Raw genomic sequence first — 21,683 nt, forward strand, 5'->3', positions numbered from 1 at the left:
TTGTTCTTTTAAGCTTGGTTTTTTATATACCTCAAGAGGAATCTTTTCAATTTGCTTGGAGTCACATTGCAAATGACAAGACAACCTGAGCAAAGTGAAAAGGTGTCCATGTGGCTGGATGAGGGCATTGGAGCCTGTGCCACATGGAGGTCTTAAAGACAGGAGGGTGTGGGAAGTCAGAGCCACAATAAGGCCAACAGGAAGCTGTGAGCTTGGGAAGCCAGAGCCCAAGCAGCCAAAGGAGGGAGCATGCAAGAGGGGGGACAACAAGAGGGAAGCTGTTCTCCACCCAAGAGAACCCATTAAACAAGCAAATACTTTAAGGATAACAGAAAGGGAGAAAATTAGACTGAAACCTGTGTGCTGCTGGATTGGAATTGGAAGTTAATGTGAATAAATAGTTTGCAATGTACACAGATAAATATAGAAATAAATACAGCTGTGTCCACCTCTAGGGTCTGAGAACAACGGCAGCAGAGTCGCAGTGAGTACCCTAGTGTCCAGATGCTTCCGAGTACCATCCTCCACTGAAGAAATCAGGTTCCTGGGACAAACAGTGGATCCCAAAGCAGGAACAGGGGAACCAGCGGATGAGGAGACTCTCTTGCCATGCCCCAGAACAAGGAAGAGCTCAAGAGTAAAGTAGACATGCCAAGAAGGACACAGAAGTCACCTGTGACTGGACACCCCTAGCCAGATCAGAGATAATTTGAACATCAAAAATGTATTCTAGAAACAGACTATAACCCACCTGATAAAAGAAGAAAATGTGAATCCTTTCTGAAATAAAAAGCAAACCAAGCTTGACTAGGAACAAAATAGTTACATAAAATGCTGATGAATTACACAAAAGAAAAGAATATCTTTGAATTTTTTTAAAATTTTGAGACAGGGTCTTACTAAGTCACCAAATCGCCCAGGCTGGGCTTGAGATTTTGATCCTCCCACCTCAGCCTCCCAGAGAAAATAACTTTATAGTGGGGAAGCCTGGCAGCAGGATCCTAATCGGGTGATCACATTGAATATCATCAAGATGGAAGAATTTTCCATCTGTGCTACCTGGTAAGACACAAAGAAAAGAATATAGAATCACTTTCAGATTGTTCCTACCAAGGAGACTCAATCTGATCACCAAGGAAGATCACACAAATCCAAATTCAAGGACATTCTACAAGATAACTGGCCAACAACTTTCAAAAGGCTCAAGGTCATGAAATCCAAGGGCCTAGACTGAATGTGACCAGAGACGTGGCAACAAAATCCCACACATTACTTCAGCCTGGATCCTCCTGCTTACAGAAAGGTCACCAGAGCAAGTGGTGAGACTTGAATGGGTCTGGAGACCAGAGGGTAACAATGTCTTCCTGATTGGGCAGTTGTGCTGTGTTGTGGAGAATATCCTTATTCCTGGGAGCATGGGGATTCTGTGACATTTTATTGTCATATGAGTCAGGGACAAAATATTATTTATTTTGCATTTGCAACTTTTTTGTAAGTTTACATTGTTTCAAATTATTTTAAATTGAAAAAAAAAAAAAAAAAGACTTAGCTGGTGAGCACCTGAAGGACAGAGAAGATAGAAATTCATTCTCACCCAGTACCTGACATATGCCCAGCTCAGGGGAATGCTCAATAAACGTGTGCTGAATATAAATGTTTGAAAAACTCTCTGAGAAACAAAAGGAATGTAATAAAAGAGCTCCCATTCAGACATATGTATTTTATTGTACAAACACTTCTGGGGACTCCTATGTGCCAAGTGTTGTTCTAAATATTTTTAAAATAACTATATGAAACAGGTGCTATGATGTCCCCGTGTTACATAGCGAGAAGCTAAAGGACAGAGGTTGTGTAGCCTGCCCAACATTACACAGCTAGTGAGTATGGAGGCTGAGGGTCAAGCCCAAGCAGAGTTCATGCTCTTAGTCACCTCACTAAGCTGCCTCTCTAAGAGCTCATGGTCCATAAATGTAAATTTTTAAGATCTTTTACATTCAAAATATCTGCTCCTCATCTGTATATCTGTATTCTGTAGCCAGTATTATAAATTTACAAAATAACGTGAGATTTCTTATTTCATAATTGACAGAAATGGGGCAAGATAGGCCATTCCTGAGCCAGGAGCTCATCTTTGTGAGCTGTGCTTGTTACCAGCTTTGGTCCACGCGGGTAGACTTTTACATCTTAATTATATCAACATCGCTTCTGGGGCCCCAACATTTTTATCCACATGCATTTTACTTTTTCCTATTTGCATCAGGATCTTCACGAGAAGTGGCTGTATGCATCCTAGGCAGACGGTGGCAGTCAGTCTTCCATATGGCAAGGAAGTTTCCATTGACCATTGCCTAAGGTCCTACACCATGACAACTTGCCATTGTGTCTCTCTCTTCAGAAAAAAATGAAACAGTGGAAGGAAATATGTATTCTACACTTTTGGGTATTTCTATGGACCCTATGAAAAAAATTGAAGGTACTCTGGCCCCAGCAAGCTTCTCCATCTCACTTTGCCTCCTGTGAAAAGTGGGAAGATGTTGTCTCATACTCATTTATGTTCTTCTGGGAGAAAGAGCTATGGCAACACTGAGACGAAACATCCATTAGACTTTCTTTATAGCAAATGGCTCATAAAGTAAATCCAATAAATAAAGACTCTTCTTCATAATTCAGGGTAGCAAGTTACCCAATAAAATGATAATAGGCATGACACAATGAGTCCTATTCCATGAGAATGGTTTTCCTATTTTTATAGTCCATGATGTTATCACAAAAATGTATTGCAGGTCTCAGGTAGGCTTTGAGCAAGTTCTGTGTTGCCAAATAATTATTCTTAGCATTTTTATCTCCAGATGATATTTAGTCATGAGTGTTCTGTTGCTGTGCCCCATTGCCAAAGGGATGAAAGCAGCAGGGATCAACAAGGAGGAAGGAGAGCTTTTATTCACTTGGAAGTGGTATTTCTTTGTTCTCAAGTAGAACTAGAATCTTGTCCTACATTTCTTTATGCCAGTTGTTAACCATAGACAAGATTTTACTTCTTCAACAAATCAATAAATATTTATCTAGCTGTGCGTGTATAATTGTGTGTCTTCTGCTATCATAGCCACACTATAAATTCCTTTCACTCACAAAATCACAGGTGCTAACTCCATCTGTACTCCGAACACCTGCCCTCACATTCATGACTTCCTCCAATACCTGCCCAAGTTGCCAATGGCTAGCACAAGTCTTTCTGCACCTGACAGTGTTTTCTTGTGGCCCAAGCCTACTGTCATGATGCACAGGCAGGCAGTGAACTCTGGAATTCCTATCCCCAGGAGTCATCGGAACTAAATAGAATTAGTGTCCCTTGAGCAGGACGACTTTGAGGGAGTGTTTTCTACACATTTTCCTCAGAGCAACTAGTTCAGTTGTCCACAGAGTGGTAGTTTCATGCCACACCTTTTATTGTTCACCATCTCTCTTTCCTGGCTCATTTCCCTACTCACCCTAGAGATTCTCTAAATCAATATTTGCATTTTCCACCTTGCCAGACACCATCTCCTGGGGAAACCCAAACTAAGACAAGCACTCTGAGGAATGTGAACATTAACCAAAAACCAAGTACAAACAGCTGTCCTGCTGGTCTTGTTGGCAACAACTCCCCACAAAAGGACTGCAAAGCACAGCTCATACTAGTCTGTAATTTTGCCAAACCTCCTCCCATCTCCTTTCTCTGTTCCCCACTTTCCACCAAACCTCAGCACCCCAAAGATAGATTTTTTTCTGCCCTCATTCTCAATACCCCGATCTGACCGTAGAGTTTTACTTTCTTGTTAATCTGTGGTCAGAGATGTTTGCTCTTTGTGGCACCGACCCTTTTGTGTAATTGGCTGTTATGAACAGTGTCTTTATTCTTCCTCTGTGAATGAAAGAGATAGCCTACCATATGTTTATTTCCACCAGGGTCACCCTGCCATCTGGGCAATGGAAGCTGGTGCTCTAGGGAAACATCACTATAAGCCAATTTACATTAAGGCACAGATTCTAGATGTGCAGTTTGGACACAGAGCCGGCTCCAGCTGACAATGTCAGTGGCCTCTGATTGATGTCACCCACAATACATGGAGGTTCCTGTGCCTCATAGACAGGGGCAGAGACACTGCACAGGCTGCATAACTAATCTGATTGTTTATTCCCTTGCTGTACTCATCTTCATTTGATCTGAGGGCACCAAGTCCAGGATAATAATTTCAGGTGCCCCCTTCCAAACCCTCAGGTTCAGCCTGAAAGGGAACCAAAGGCACCAACTGGTACCTGCTAGTACCTACTGGTCAGCATTTTCTTTATGGCAGTTCTTCACATTTCTGTGATTGGTAATTTTTTTTAAGATTAAAGAACAGGTTATGATAACAAAGATCAAAATTGCTTAGCACCAATTTTTCACAATCTCTTTTAACTCCCTCCCCCAAAAGCATAATAAGGTATTTGCAGATTTGACTCTAGGGACCTGCTTATCTTTTCCAAAGGAACATTTCTGCTTTCTTGTTATTTTCACTGAGATTTGATATGGAAAGAATCTGTCAGTATTTTCAGCCATCGTCTTTCTTCGCCACCCTAGAGCTTTACACATTATTATCAAAAATGTTCCTTTGGAGCCTAGAAGCAGGAAAGAACTGACTGCGATATCAACAGCCCCCATGTGGAAGCAACACTCTAAGACTCCTCTGTGCCTTCTGAAGCCGTGGAGCCCAGTTGGGAGGAATGCTGGCGTCTTCCTGCCCCCATGCTGATAAGGGCCGATCCTTTCGAGCACATCTTTCTTTCTCACGGTGCTGTGGCCTTCTGCAGTAGAAGCATCAAAAGCTGCTTTGTTGGCAGGTTTTTAAAACACACACACACACACACACACACACACACTTTACTATTTCTTTTAATCAGCTTAGGAAGTTTTACCAACTTTTTCCCAATCTGATCTTAATAAGGACCCGCTAGAGGGGGACTTCTGTGGGGTTAAGTACATTCCTAGTGTCTAGCAAAGTAACTCATATACAGTAAGTGCTCAATAAGTATTTACTACTTTGTCAAGCTATTTACCTATTTAAGTGAAACATCAGTCCCGCAGAAAAATGCTACTCTTCAAAAGTTAAAAACAGAATACATAAATTAGTACACGGAATAGATATAGAATGAATGCAGTCTTTCTTCCCCAAAGCTTGATGTCATGGGAAATTTGTGCTTTAAATTGAAGCCAATGTTAAATATACTAAAAAGGCTAGGAAGATATGCTTGTACGTTATTCAAGGAGTCTGCAAAAGACAGTTCAGTTTTCTGATGATTTTGTGTAAAACTTCGATCAGTGTGTACCAAAGCTGTCTTCCACAGAAGATGGGCATCTATGATAATAAGAATTGGTATTTTCTTTGTCTCCTGGGCTACATGGTAAACAGTATTGCACTGGGCTTTTTTATGCTATCAGTGCCTGGCACAACTCTCAGCCAGAGTAGGCGCTCCATGAAAATGAGTTGAATGGATGAACTGGGATATCATAAGAAATAACTGTGTAAAGAATGTCAACATTTTTTAAAGGCTTAAGCACCAATTTGGACAAGGTGGGCTTTTCAGAGACAGTTGTTTCTAATTATAGGACTGAATTAAAAGACAGCTAGAATCCAATGGAGGAAGCCTTTAGCTGGTGGAGGAGAGGGTTAAGAGTGTGGAAGCCCAAATTCCTTGCCTGGGCTCAGGATTCTCTGAGAACTAAATAACTTACCTCCAGAGATGCTTGCTGGCTCAAGCTGGAGCTGGCCTTCAAGGGACTTGCCCTGAGTCACACTCTTCCCTATCTTCTTCTTGGCTTTCCTGCTCCATCCTTGGGATTGGTCTACTAGGGTACAGACTACGGTTAGGGTTAGGGTTAGGGTTAGGGACAGGGCAGGCTCTGTGCTTGGGCCTCCTTAGGCTGACTATGCCATTGCGTAGATGCACCCTACTCAGCCCTTTCCCTTCTCTGCTCAGTGAGCCCCAGTTCTCCCTGTCTCATCTCCCAAACCTCCTCCTGGGACCCATCACTCTCCTGTCCTATTTATCCTCCTCAAAGACCCATCCCTGGAGGCCTCCCATGCCCATTGTCACCCTCAAATCTGATTTCTCTATCTGCTCCGTACCATGCTCTCCTACCACCATAGGTGAAAATGAGAAGGTGTGAGGATGAGAGTTCAACTTATTAACTGAGAGCTACAAATCCACTCAGACAGATGCTAAGTTATGAAGCAACCTCCTTAGCTCTGTCACATCTTCTTTCCCTACTTAGAAGCTCTCCTGGATCATTTTTAGAAGGTCTATCCAACAGTGAAGGTACCACATTGACTGACATGTATTTATTTGAACTTATGTGGCAAAATAATCTTGCCAAGGATCTCTAGGGAGACTGTGGCCATACTGATGTGACTGAGAAAGTGATTTGATTAATTCAGCTTGGTGAGTCACTGCAAAGTTGGTGTCGTGAGAGACAGACTCTGGAGTCTCCTCTTTCCAGGTGACCTGATCCATCTGTGCAAATCCTTCCAGATTTGTTCATTCTGTTCTGGCTCCAGCAGGACACAGCAAAGCTGTATTGAAGTTTATTTTTCTTTCACAACAGCATTCAATATTCATATCATTTAGCACTTCCTCCACTTTAAACTTGAAACTGTAACATTTACAGAGAAGGGTGACTAGTTGGCCTGTAGTTTAGTTTTCCTGGCCTGCCAAGTCTCTTTTGAGAGTGTGTGACCACAACACCCCTCTAACTGGGCAGCAGGCCCCAGACCACTGTCCCCAGGCCCCAGGCCACTGTCCCCAGGCCCCAGGCCACTCTCCCCAGGCCCCAGGCCACTCTCCCCAGGCCATGCTGGTTGAATCAGAAGTGAGAATCCAAGTCCATACAGGCCCAGCCAAGGAAACTTCTCCTAAAAGGACAGGGGACTTCCAGGGACTCTGGTCCAGCCAAGGAAACTGCACCTAGAACAACAGGGAACTTCCAGGGGCTCTGGAGGTATCGGGGATATTGTCAGCAGTTAGGTGCTTGAATTGGGAAGCAATGTAAAGTTCAGTTCAGAGAAACCATGAGTTCTAAAGAAAATGAAAGGGATTCTGTAAGTGAGAGAGATCAGAAACTGGCATTCAGAGAGAGAGGCAGAGACAAGAGAGAAAGTGGCCTAGGGAGACGAAGTAGTTACCCAGCCACCCTTGTCCCTCCAGATGCTTGGCTAGAATTCCTGCACTCAGTTCCAGGACATATTGCATATGCCCCTCTTTTTAAAAGTGAATTTGAGGAGGTTTAATTCCCAAATAAGGAAAAAAAGGAAGGAAAAGAATTCCTAAGATAGAAACAGGAAGGTACTGGGATTGGTTAGAGTTTGTTTGAAAACTATCTCAAAGACAAGGGATTTCTGTATTCACAGCAGTACACTATTGTCTTTTCTTTGTAGATCAGGAAAATGATTTAAACCTGCATTCAAAACAGCTTAAATAGTCTCTTGTCATTTTAGGAACTATTTTTAGATTAGATAACAGAATTCCTGAATTTCTAGACAATTCAACAGAGTCACATAGACTCACAAAACAACATATCTAGTAATCCTTACAGAACCATGATATGAGCCAATAAATTCAGAGACCCTGACACATTACAGAAGAAGGAAGGGAAGGATATATACACTTATCTTCCTTGAGAATTAGTCAATTTCAGAGCAGACTTATTGCTGCCAACAATAACTGATTATTCTCCCTATGATGAAATGTACTTTCCAGCAATACTGAGTTCTTCTTTCCAATACTAGGTTATGATGTTGACATGGTTTAGTTATTCTCATGCCAACATGAGGGTTGGCCTAATTATTCAGGTATGAACTTGGGAGCAGAGTCCCCCGTTTCTCTTTCATAAGTAAAAGCATGACCATAATGATAAACAAGATATCCCCTACTGCCAAACACCCCTCCACAGGAGACCACTAACCAATGCCACATGAGCTGGATGCCCTCTCTTTTGGAATTTAATGTCATATTTCACACATACATTTGAGCTGGTTGCCAGCCTTTGGCAATTTCCAAGTTTCCTAAGATTAATGAAAACAGTCAGCTGTTTCCAACTATTTGGAACAGAGCAATATGTGATACAATGAGGAGAAGGGGGAATCTTTATCCAATTTCTCCAGCAGCCAGAGACATTTGGAACATACTTGGAAGAAAAATTACAAGCTTGATTGTTCAAAGATAAGAGAGAAAGAACAGAAGGAAGAAAGAAAAAGAAAGAAAAGAAAAAGAAAGGGGGAAAGAAAGTTTTGCATCAAATTTTTGAGAACATCTTTTTATTATCAAAGAGTTAAGAAGCTTTGATTAATCATATGAGCTCATTCTGTTTCCTAATCCAGCCCCAGAGAAATGAAAAGTGCACAACTCTATATCATATGAAAGACACTGGGACATCTTGGCCATAATCTGAGAGCCCTACTCAGGGCAGCAGTTAAGTGAAGCTGTTGTGAAGGCCAATGTTCTCCAAACTTTCCTTCCTGAAAGACCACTTTGTTTGCTAATTTAATTAATTAATTAATTAATTAATTAATTTGTTTGCCTGGCCACCATCCCTCCAGCTGCTCCCAGCCCACAGGAAAGGGCTTTTGGGCTGCCATCTGTCCCACCGCTCCCGGCCCAGAGGAAGGGGCTTTCCGGCCACCATCCCTCCGCTCCCTGTCCCTGGCCCACCTCTCCCACCTCAGAGGAGGTGAGACATGTGGACGCCAACAGCACCCCCTCTGCCCCCCCCAGTTGGAATGAGAAAACACGTAAATAAGTCTCAAAACCAGACTTCCAGATCACCTACAGAAACCCCAAAATGAAATGAGATGGAACACTGTAATACTCAACTACCTGGACACACTGAACTGGCAGAAAAAGGGGATCTGGAAAAAATGAAATCAGAAATTATTTCTCACATAACAGGAGAAATTGTGCTCCTAGTGCAAGACATGATTAATAAATCTAGAGAGGAGCTGAGAAACATGATGGAATCCCAACATACGAAACAAATGGAATCCAAAGAACAGATGCTAATAGATTTCCAGGAGATAAAAAACTCCACTGAAAGTCTACACAGCAGAATGAGCCAATGTGAGGACAGAATTTCAGATATAGAAGATAAGATTGCAATTAATGACCAGGAAAAGAAAAATTGCTTCCAAATTATAAGGGAACACAAGAAATCAATCCAGCAGCTGCTAGATGATGCAAAGAAGAATAATATAAGACTGATTGGACTCAATGAAGAAACAGGAGAGAGTGCAGATGACATTAAAAAAAACTCTTCACAGCAGTAATGACAGAAAACTTCCCAAGCAGGGGAAAAGAACTTGACAGAAAGATATGGGAGGCATATAGGACTCCAAATAGCCTTGATCAAAAAAAATCTACACATAGGCATATAATTGTTAAGATTCCAGAAACACAACAGAAGAACAAAGTTCTCCAAGCAGTCAGAGAAAAGAAACAAATCACATACAAAGGAAAGCCCATCAGAATCACAGCAGACTTCTCAACACAAACCATCAAGCCAAGAAGAGCTTGGAGTGACATATTCCAAGCCCTAAAAGAAAACAGCCTCCAACCCAGATTGATGTACCTTGCAAAACTATCTTTCAAAATGGATGGAGAAATAAGATACTTTCATGACAAAGAGCACCTTAGGAACTTCATGAATACTAAATCAGCACTCCAAAGAATTTTACACAATAGCCTAGGAACAGACATTGAGGATCACAACCCCAGGAAACAAAGCAGAATGAACCCATCTGGCACAAAAAGAAATTAAATGTAAAGAAGGAGAACCCAACAAAAAGAAAAAGTCATGGCAATGACAAGTCAATATGTTTCAGTTATAGCCATCAATGTTAATGGTCTCAATTCACCAATCAAAAGAAATAGACTGGCAGAATGGGTCAAGAAGCAAAATCCAACAATATGCTGCATACAAGAAACACATTTCATTCAAAAGTAAACTCATAGACTGAAAGTTAAAGGGTGGAAAACAATACTCCATGCAACAGGAACCCAAAAAAAAGCAGGAGTAGCTATCCTCTTGGCAGATCAAGTAGATTTCAAGCCAACACTGATGAAGAGAGACAAAGAAGGACAGTACACCCTTGTAAAGGGAAGAATCCAAGAGGACAAGATGACAATCATAAATATCTATGCACCAAACACTAGTGCACCCAACTATATAAAACAAATACTAACGGACATGAAAAGTCATATATGCACTAATACAATTGTAGTGGGAGACCTCAATACCCCACTGTCACAAATAGATAGATCAACTAGACAAAAAGTGAGTAATGAAATACTAGAACTCAATCGAACTCTTGAACAAATGAACTTAACAGATGTTTACAGAGTCTTCCACCCCACAAAATCAGAATACACATTCTTCTCAGCTGCACATGGGTCATACTCCAAAATGGACCCCATACTCACACATAGAACATGTCTAAGTAAGTGCAGAGGAATTGAAGTTATCCCCTGTATATTAGCAGACCATAGTGGGATGAAATTGAAGATCCATAGCAAAAGAAACTCAAAAAATTTCATAAACATGTGGAAATTGAACAACACACTTCTGAATAACCAATGGGTCACAGAGGAAATTAAAGAAGAAATCAGAGAGTTCCTTTAATTAAATGACAATGACAATACAACATATCGGAATCTATGGGACTCAATGAAAGCAGTCTTACGAGGGAAATTCATAGCAGTGAATACGCATATTAGGAAAACAGAAGGAGCTCAATTAAACAACCTCATGCTGAACCTCAAGCTTCTAGAAAAAGAAGAGCAGGACAACCCCAAAGCTCCTATAAGGGAGGAAATTGTAAAGGTCAGAGGAGAAATCAGTGCAATGGAGACTAAGAGAACGATACAAAAAAAATCAATGAAGCCAAGAGTTGGTTCTTCAAAAGAATCAACAAAATTGACAAACCCTTAGCCAACCTTATCAGAAAAAGGAAAGAAAAGGCCCAAATCCATGCAATTAGGAATGAAAAGGGTGAAATTACAACAGACCCAGCAGAAATCCAGAGGATCATCAATACCTACTTCCAGAACCTATACGCCAATAAGATGGAAAACACAGAAGAAATGGACAGATTCCTAGATACATATGAATTACCAAAGTTGAATGAAGAAGACCTAAACATTCTAAACAACCCAATATCAACCAATGAAATTGAAAACGTAATTAAAAACTTATCACCTAAGAAAAGCCCGCGCCCTGAAGGCTTCACTGCTGAATTCTACAAGACATTTAGAGAGGAACTGCTGCCACTACTGTTTAAACTCTTCAATGAAATTGAAAGAGAAGCAATACTCCCAAATTCATTCCTGGAAGCAAGCATCACCTTGATCCCCAAAGCAGAGAAAGACCCAACCAAAAAGGAGAACAATAGGCCAATCTCACTAATGAACGTAGATGCAAAACTCCTTAATAAGATACTGGCAAACAGAATGCAGAAGATCATCAAGAAGATCATACACCCTGATCAAGTGGGATTCATCCCAAGGATGCAGGGATGGTTCAACATACGCAAATCAGTCAATGTAATACACTATATCAATAGAGCCAAGGACAAAAACCATATGATTATCTCCATAGATGCAGAAAAAGCATTTGACAAAATCCAACATGCATTTAGGATAAAAACCCTACACAAAATTGGAATAGATGGTCTCTACCTCAAACTGATAAAATCCATCTATGAAAAACCAACAGTCAACATCATACTAAATGATCAAAAACTGAAATCCTTCACACTAAAATCAGGAACAAGACAAGGATGCCCACTATCACCACTCTTGTTCAATATAGTTTTGGAAACATTAGCCATGGCAATTAGACAAGAGAAAGAAATAAAAGGAATAAAGATAGGAAATGAAGAAGTCAAATTGTCATTATTTGCAGATGACGTGATACTCTATATAGAAGACCCCAAGAACTCCATCAAAAGTCTTCTAGACTTAATAACCAAATTCAGTCAAGTAGCTGGTTACAAGGTCAACACACAAAAATCAATAGCTTTCCTCTACACGAATGACACACTCACTGAGAGAGAAATAGGGCAAATAATTCCTTTCACAATAGCATCCAAAAAACTGAAATACCTAGGAATCATCCTAACAAATGAAATCAAAGACCTCTTCTCTGAAAACTATGGCATTCTGAAAAGAGAGATTGAAGACGATATCAGAAAATGGACAGCCATCCCCTGCTCCTGGGTAGGAAGGATTAATATAGTGAAAATGGCCCTACTTCCAAAACTGCTATATAGATTCAAAGCAATTCCAATTGAGATCCCAGCAACATACTTCATGGACCATGAGAAAACAATCCAAAAATTCATTTGGAACAAGAAGAGACCCAGAATAGCAAAAGCAATTCTAGGTAACAGAGACATGGCAGGGGGTATCACAATCCCCAACCTGCAACTCTACTACAAAGCTACTGTGATAAAAACAGCATGGTACTGGCAAAGAAACAGACCTGAGGACCAGTGGAACAGATTAAAAGATGCAGAAATAACTCCAGACACACTCAGCCATCTTATCTTCAATGAAGGAGCCAAACACCCTCACTGGAGGAAAGATAGCCTCTTTAATAAATGCTGCTGGAAAAATTGGGCTTCAACTTGCCAAAGATTAAAACTAGACCTATATCTCTCACCATGCACTAAACTAAAATCAAAATGGATTAAAGATCTAAATATTAAAATAGAAACTCTGAACCAGTTGGAACAGAGGTTAGGTAGAACCCTTGAAGACATTGGTGTAGGAAAAGATTTTATGAACAAAACCTCAGTTGCCCATGAACTAGCACAAACAATCAACAAGTGGGATCTCTTCTTATTAAAAAGCTTCTGCACAGCAAGAGAAACCACCAGCAGTGTGAAGAGACAACCCACAATGTGGGAAAAAATCTTCACCTGCTCTTCCTCAGAGAAAGGTCTACTATCTCAAATCTATAAAGAACTTAAAAAGATCAGACCTCCCAAATTTAAAGACCCAATCCAAAAATGGGCATCTGAAATGAACAGACATTTCTCAGACAAAGAAGTAGAAATAGCAAATAAATACATGAAAAAATGTTCGACATCACTGGTCATTTGAGAGATGCAAATGAAAACAACGCTGAGATTCCACCTCACACCAGAAAGAATGATTGCTATCATGAAATCAACCAATAACAAATGCTGGCGGGGCTGTGGGGAAAGAAGAACCCTGGTCCACTGCTGGTGCGAGTGTAGACTGGTGCAACCACTGTGGAAATCAGTATGGAGATACCTCAAAGAACTAGGACTGGAAGTCCCATTTGACCCCACTATTCCCCTGCTGGGGATCTTCCCCAAAGAATTAAAAGAATCATACCACAGTGATATATGTGCACCCATGTTCATAGCAGCACAGTTTGTGATAGCTAAAACTTGGAAACAGCCCACATGCCCATCAACTGGAGATTGGATAAAGAAAATGTGGGGTTTTTTTTAATAAAATAGAGTACTACTCAGCCATAAAAAATGAGAAATTAGAGACATTTATAGCTAAATGGATGCACATTGAGGCAATACTCTTAAGTGAAATAAATAGGACACACATGTGTAAATACCGAATAGTTTCTCTGGTGTGAGAAACTGAAAGTGTAAATAAGGACTAAAATGGATAATAGGTAATGTGAAATAGGAAGAAAAGGGGCAAAGAGGAAGGAAGTGGGAGGGCTAGGGGAAAGGATAGAAGGGAATGGGATTAATATGAGAAAATGGAGAAATAGGAACAAAATCTTTGTAACTAGGGAGGACTGGAGGCGTTGAAGGCAGGGCTGGGCAAGGGTGAAAAATAAGAACCAAGAGAGACTATGTAAAGGTGCAAATTTCCAATGATGAATGTCATTATATTGTATACCTAAAATGTACCAATGATTAGAAGGAATAATTGATAATGCAAAATAGGAAGAAAATGTCCCAAGGGGTAGGGATAGTGGGAGGGGCAGGGGAAAGGAAAAAAGGGAAAGGAAAAAGGATGAGAAATAGAAATAATGGAAAAAAAGTCTTTGTAAATAGAGAAGGGTGGATGGGGTGAAGGGAGGGCTAGGAAAGGGGAAAAAATAAGAACCAAGATGCATTATGTAAAGACACAATTCCCAATGAGAAATGTAATTGTGTTGTATACCTACAATGTACCAATAAAAGAATTTAAGGGAAAAAAAGTTATGTTCATATGAAAAATCAACAATAAATGTTTGGAGTAGCTTTATTCATCACTACCCCAAACTGGAAGCAAACCAAATGTACCTCAACTCCAGAAGTGATTAAAATAAAGAAACACACTGTGGTCCATCCATGGAATACCATGGAATAATAAAAAGGAACACACTAGTAACACACACAAGAACACTGATGACTTGCAACCATATGTCAAGGAAAGGAACCCAGACTCACAAGCTATGTCACAGATGGTTCAACTGATGTATTATTCTTCCTAAGTCAGACTCTAGGGACAAAAAACAGGTCAGCGCTGTCAAAGGTTAGGGGAGAAGGGAAGTGTTGGCACAAAAGGAAAAGGAAAACTGAGGAGGGAGCAAGGGAACTTTCTATCTCTTCACTGAGGTAAGAGCAACAAAATATATGATATCCCAAAACTTGTACTAACAGGGGTGACTTTTACTGTATGTAAATTATATTTTAATTCAAAACTAGGAAAACTCTTCACAGATAGTATTATTAAATACAAAAAAAATAATCTCTAGGGAAATGATAAAAGAAAAAGATCTACATCATCTCATCCAAATTACTATTAGAGTCGATACACATAAAACTTTCCTTGGTCACAGTGTCATTTCCAAGCACATATTCTCAGGTTCTGAATTGCTTTGTCACAAGCAATGGCAGAAGTGTTGCCATCTGCAACCTGCACCTTGAGCAGCTCTGGTATCGGGGGCATTGTTGCTGGTCTTCTTGGTGTCCAGTTTCCCTGTGAGTTATAGCCTCCCCAACACATGCAGACCAGCCCTCTGGAGCCAACAGCAGGAATGCCATCCAGTCCACACCCTGCATGCTCATTTCATGAAATTTAAACTTGAACAGAAGGACAAAAATAAATGCAGTATCCAATGGCCATCTCATTCTACCCCAGCAGTGCGTCCAACCCAAACATGTGCAGGGACAAGGTTCTTGTTTTGATTTTCGACTTCTTGGTCTCTAGAGCTCCTTCGTCCCCACATATCACCATGCCTGTGACATTTCCATGTCTGTGATATTTCTGTGCAGCCTCATCAAAGTGCATTCCTTTCTCTGACTCAAGAGGAAGGGCTCTATTTCCTTGGGGGACCCACAGGCTCTAGGAATGACTTCTCTCCACTTCTTTCTCCACCTCCATTTGTGCTGGCCCTACTTGGAGCAAGGGAGACACTAGGACCACATGTCCACTGTATCTTTTAAGATTATTGCCTCAACAGGGACTCGAAAATGTAACTTGAGACTTAGCATGCAACTGTGTACATCTGAAGGCTGTCAGCTCTAAAAGAACAGAATTCCCAACTGGCTTGAACATCAGAGGTTTTTGTCCTCTCTTGTAGCAAAAGGTTCAGAGTGTGGACTTTTCGAGGGTGGTGAGTGGCTTAGCAGCAGCAAGAACCCAAGTCTTTCTGTCTTTTCATATGGCCACCTCAGGGGGCTGCCAAGCCTCCACTCTCTTTTGGCAGCAAGGCCCTGCCTGTTAGGACCAAAAGAAGGATAAGAAGAAGAGAAGACCTCCTGCTCCTGAGACCCTCTACATCAGGAAGGAACTAGTTCCCTGAAGCTCTGAGCAATGTCTCCTAAAGTCACTTTTGTCTGACCACTCAGCTACAAAGGAGGCTGGGAAAGGGAGTCCTTGGGGCTGCCCACAGTGGAAGGCAGCTCTCCAGTGAGGAACCCAGAGGACAGGCCATATCCCTGTATTCCAGGCTGGCCCCAACTTCTCCCTCCTACAGCAAAAGAATGCATTCTCAGTTTTAATAGCAGAAAGCCTACAGGGAGGAGGGGGGACAATACCAAGGGAGTGCATCAGATGTGTTCCAGTATGTTGTCTCTGCATTTAACCCCTCTAGACATTCATGCCCTCACCAGTGAAATGTAAAATGGGTGTGCTAGTGCTTACAGTGGAAGGCTATCTTGAGAATTAAACAAGATAATATGTGTCAAGTACTTGTGACATACCAGGCCCATAGTAAGTAGTCACTAAATAGTGACTGGTACCAGAAATATGAATCAAGGAAGCTCGTTTGAAAAGTATAAATAGAGAAAGCATAGATTGTAAGTATACTGGAGTTTGGAAAAGGGAAAAACTGTTGTCTGTGGAATCCACCTGGAGAAGCTGCACTGGGAGGCAGGATGTGAGCTGGCCTTGGTGCATGGCTAGGACTGAAGTTTGGAGAAGAGATGGGAAGGAGTTCACGTGCAACAAAGAGCAGGAAAGGGAGGCTGGCACTGGACCAGGCCTGCATTCATTCTATGGGAGGGAGGGAGACACTGATAGCCAGCCAGCACCTACTGTGTGCCAGGCACTGTGACAGGCACATTGCATATGTCTTCTGGGGTTCTTTTGTCATATATACCAGGAATAGAACTTAGGCCCTTGTGCTTGCCAGGAAGGCATGGTGCCACTGAGCTACATCCTTGGCCCTCTTCTCTTTAGGTTCTTCAACACCCTTGTGAGGTGGGGCTTTAGTCAAGGTTCACCCTGGAAACAGATCAAATAGGATATGATATTAGTCAGCTAGGGTGGATAATAATAAAACATCCTATACTGAGTTGTTTAATCTACAGAAATTTCCTTTCTCATAGTGCTGGAAGTCAGAGATCAGGGTGTCCATATGGTTGAGTTTTGGTGAGGGCCCTTCTTCCTGGCTTGTAGAAAGCCACCTTCTCATCATATCCTCTCTCTATCTCTTCTTACAAGGCCACTAATCCCACCATGAGGGACCCTCTCTCATGACTTAATTTGTCCTTAATTACTTCCCAAAAGTCCCATCTCCAAATATCTTCACACTAGGGATCAGGGCTTCCATATATGAATCCTGAGGGACACAACAGTCAGTGTGTATCAGATGTGTATAAATATGGGAAGAGAGTTACTTTAAGGAAGTGACTCACAGGACTTTGGAGGCTGGGCAAATTCAAAAGCTGATGGGGGAAGCAGAAGGCTGGAGGCTCAAGAAAGATCCAAACTTCATTCCCAAATGCAGTGTGCTACAGAACGAGGAGGAGCTGATATGGCAGATGAAGCTGCAGGCCATCTGCTGAGGATTTCCTCTTATTCAGGGAAGGCCATTCATTTGTCCTAGTCAGGCTTTCAACCAATTAGATAAACACAATCTTTCGCGTCATGGGAGGCAAACTTCTAGATTCTTAGTCTAATGATTTAAATAAATGTAAGTCCTATCCAGAAACTCTCTCACGGAAATATTCAAAATTATGAATATTTAACCAAATACCCAGGCACTGAGGCCCAAGTTGACACACAAGATTAGCCATGAAAGAGGTAGGTTTTGATCATACTTTGTACATGAAGAAACTGAGGCTCAAAGAGATTAACTTGCCAAAGAAGGTGGAATAGCTGAAGTAGAAATGAAACAAAGATCTGTCTATATCCATGAACCATGTGTTTTCATAATGTATTACACTGAGTCTATAGAGAAAATCATTTCAGTAGGACATTTTGAACCAAGAAGAGGACTTGAAATAACATGTTCCTATGTATTTTCCATAGCTATCACAGTCCCTTGCAATAAAAATGCTTAATATATGCTTCAGGGGAGCACAGGGGAGTAGATAGCTGGGTGGAATAAAATATCATCACTTTGAGTCATTATGGAGACAGATGAGGAACAGATTCTTGGTATTTCTTCACATCTAACTTGGCCGTATTACTAGGTTATTCAAAACAGTAACCAATAGCTACACATGGCTCACTAAAATTAAAATTTCTAATACTCAAATAGAAACTCATTTCCTCTACTGCACTAGCCACATGTCAAATGCCCAGTGGCCACACACAGTTAGTGGTGTGTATTGGACAGCTCAGATCCAGACTAATCTACTACCCTAGAAATTCTGCACTCTGCTGCTCCTCCTACAGTAGAACCACACGGACATGTCTCTGTTGAGGATATTCCCTAAGCCTTAGGGATGGATTCTGAGAAAATATGTAACTTTCAACCCAGCCAACCTCCCACAGCCAAGACCCTTCTCACACAGAGCAGATCAGTGGGGACCCGGCCCTCAGTGCCCATTTCTGCCTTACAGCGCAGAGTAACTGCTCCTTCTACTGGATTTCTCCGTAGACCAAAGGTGCCGTTGACATTTGGCTTCATTCAAACTATAAACATCTAACAAGCTCCAGATGCACAAGTAGTAGATTTAAAATCCTGTCAATATGGACACTAGTGCCTGAAATGAAACACTTGGCGTTCTATTTGACTAAAATGTGAAACTCACAATTTATTGGTTCAATAAAATGTGAATGCTAAGAGCCAATTTTCAGGTTGGAGCCTGTGTGTGTGTGTGTGTGTGTGTGTAACAGTTTCTCAATGCAAAGCCCATAACAGAGTTTAAAAAAAACCAGGCTTGAAAATAGACCTTTTGGTGGTAATAATCATTTTTTATGGACCTGAAATGCTCTTTGTGTTAAACGTGTTGCTGCACAAAATGCTTTCCTGTGTTGGGTGATAAAACAAAATTGCTGATAAACCGCAATGTCTATAAAGAGTAAAGTCAGAGGCAGCAGAAGAAATGGGAGCTGTCAAGAAATAGGAGCCTCTGCATAGGCTATGACATTGTCTTCTAGCATTTCCTTTGGGAAGGGCTGGCTGGAGTTCATGAAGCTACAAATGACCTTCCTGGGGGAAAAGTGAAACCTGGCAAGCTTCCTAGCTGTGGAAAAAGTTTAGGTGGTAATAACAGTTATATTAACTATTTCACTCAAGATAAGAGTGACAGTTAAAAAAAAAACCTGCCTTTGCCAATCAGCGGGAATCATAAAAAATACTTTTTTCTCTGACACCAATGTCATCTCTCTGCTCCTATTTAATATGTAAACCTGGGAAGGTGGTATAGATGTCCTTTTCCCTAATCCTTACTCTTGGTACGACAGCAAAGCTTGAACATTGTATAGAAAACAAACAGGGAAGCCTGGGTGTGGTGGAGAGAAGGCAGAACTGTTGGGAGACTCAAGGAACAAATGGCAGTAAGTTACCAGGGTTGTCCTTTTGCCTAATATATCCCAGACTTGGAGCTGAAGAAGCTGGCAGCCCATAATGCTATCTAACACAGAAAGATGCAAAAATAAGCCCTACAGGTGTTTGCTTACTTTAGCCAAAGGACCAGGAAAGGAGAGGCTAGTAAGACTGAAAACTTTTAGACCATAATTGCCCTCCTTCAACAAAACACTATAGAAAGATCATGTCCCTGCCCTCACAAAGGCTGAGCATCCACAGCACAGGTTAGAGGGAGCCAGCACTGTCATGCTTGTTGAGTGATAGTAAGAGCCTTTTTGTCTCCTGATACAGTGACCACATGGGAAGCCTGCACTTCTACCTCTATCCAGCAGCAAGGAGGCCCTCTCCACTTCCCATACACAGAAGACTGCAGAGAGTAGGTCCCATCATTAGTGGTAACCAACCCATCTCTGCTCTTGGACTCTCAGTGGAGGCCCATGGGGAGCAGTAACAAAGCATTCCTATGCCTCACCAGGAGATCTCTGTGAAGGGGCCAGGGAAGAGCCAGAGCATCCAACTCGACTTTCAGTTTTCAGGCGACTTCCCCAGTGTCACAGGAGGAGGGGCAATAGTGAGAAGCAAGCAGGTGTCGGATGGGAATGTACCTGGACTGTGTCAGTGTTAAAATCTTGGTCATGATATTGTTCTATAATTTATATAAGATGTTCCTGTTGAGCAAACCTGGTAAAGAATACATGGGATCTCTTTGTATCATTTGCCAGAATAGCATGGCGATCTACAACTATCTTCAAAAAAAGGTTTATTTAAAAATGTAAACAGCTCACCTTCTAAGGTAAATAAATTTATAAATTATGGTTAAATATCTAGTGATGTGGATCCTGTCCCCACCCTCCAATCTAATACTCTTTAAAGTACAATGTTTTCAGCTATAAAATTTTATTAATACAAAATTCATTCTCAATTGAAGAAAACAAAGCTCTAGTCTATGGATAAGGGAAAGAGAAGAAAATCTAAGAGTAAACAGATTCACCTTTCTCTGGCTATGTAATTCAATTTGACTCTTAAAATTCTTTGAGCATAAAAAGCTTATTCTGTAAGATTAATTCATAAACATCGATAATATGCTTACTATGTTTATATTCATTTCATTTAATATTTCAGATCCTTTAGAAACAAGTGAGTTCAACTAGAAAATCACTAACTCTCCTCCTGCCCAGCTCCAGATCTAATGCCCAGGTCTAAATCCAACTCATTCAGAGCAAACTGTTATGCAGAGAATCATAACCATAACAAAACAATACCATTATTTTGTCATTAACAAAATAATGCCTGTTTCTTTAAATCGGTATTTCTGGTGTGATTAGTACTATACAAAGCATAAGAAGTGACACAGATAGGTCACTGCATAATGAGAAAGTAAGAATTATTTGGAAATGACCATTCTTCTTTTTCCTCATCTCCTTTTGCCTGGAACCAATCTGTGTGCTGTGCTTGGAAAAACAATGATGGGCTATAAAAATTGTTTTTCCATGGCTCTGACAACTATATGCAAGACCCAGAAATGGAGAATAATGTTTGCTTAAAAAGTATCTACTTTCTCAAAAACCCATTTCCATTTGAGGGCTTTACCAATATGACTGCCTCAAAGTCAAGTGTAATTAAGACAATGAGAGCTCGTTTTGTATTGTTCAAACCCTGCCATATACATCATGGCTTTGGAATTGGGATCTTGTCCTAACCAATCTCAAAGCCAAATGTCTTTGTGGGAAGAGAGGGGGTAAAATTGGTGTGACATCTTATGAAGAGAAATTCTTATAAACTCTCTTCAAGGATGCCTTACAAGATATAATAGCCCCAACTCAACACAGCTATGGGAAGAATTAAGTGTAAATAAATATTAAAATGGCTATTAAGTTTCCATTCAAACTCATACACATGGGTTTAATACTAATAATTAAGGAAGGAGAGCTGGCGAAACACATGTAAAACTTAGCCAAACTGAAAATTCTTCAAAACTAAGTCAGGACTTTCTGAAAACATGCAGCACTACTGGGTTTGCCTGTCCCTAGTGACAAGAAACTGAGAAACTAAAACTAACTCCATTTAAGTACTCTCTCTGCCCTGACAGATGCTATGTCACTCCTGCCAAAGAACCCAGTAGGCTGGTCATTGGTTCCAAGAACAAAGTGTGATCACCACATGGCCCCAGTTCTGTCTGGGCTTCATGCTCAGTTGCCAGGAGAGCAGAATTGTCCTGGCCACCTCCAGCCACATGACACGTTCAGGTAGAAGCCTTCTTTTGATTCTAATTTTCTTACCTCTGGTTCTTCAAGGATATATCCTCTGGAGCTGACATAATTATTATCAATCCTCTAGGACCCTAGGTTTGTGCCTATCCTGACTTGGAGTC

The sequence above is a fragment of the Heterocephalus glaber genome, unplaced genomic scaffold (assembly GCF_053883595.1).
Source record: "Heterocephalus glaber isolate CG9 unplaced genomic scaffold, H.glaber_assembly_v1.0 deba00001056, whole genome shotgun sequence".
Classification (NCBI taxonomy): Eukaryota; Metazoa; Chordata; class Mammalia; order Rodentia; family Bathyergidae; genus Heterocephalus; species Heterocephalus glaber.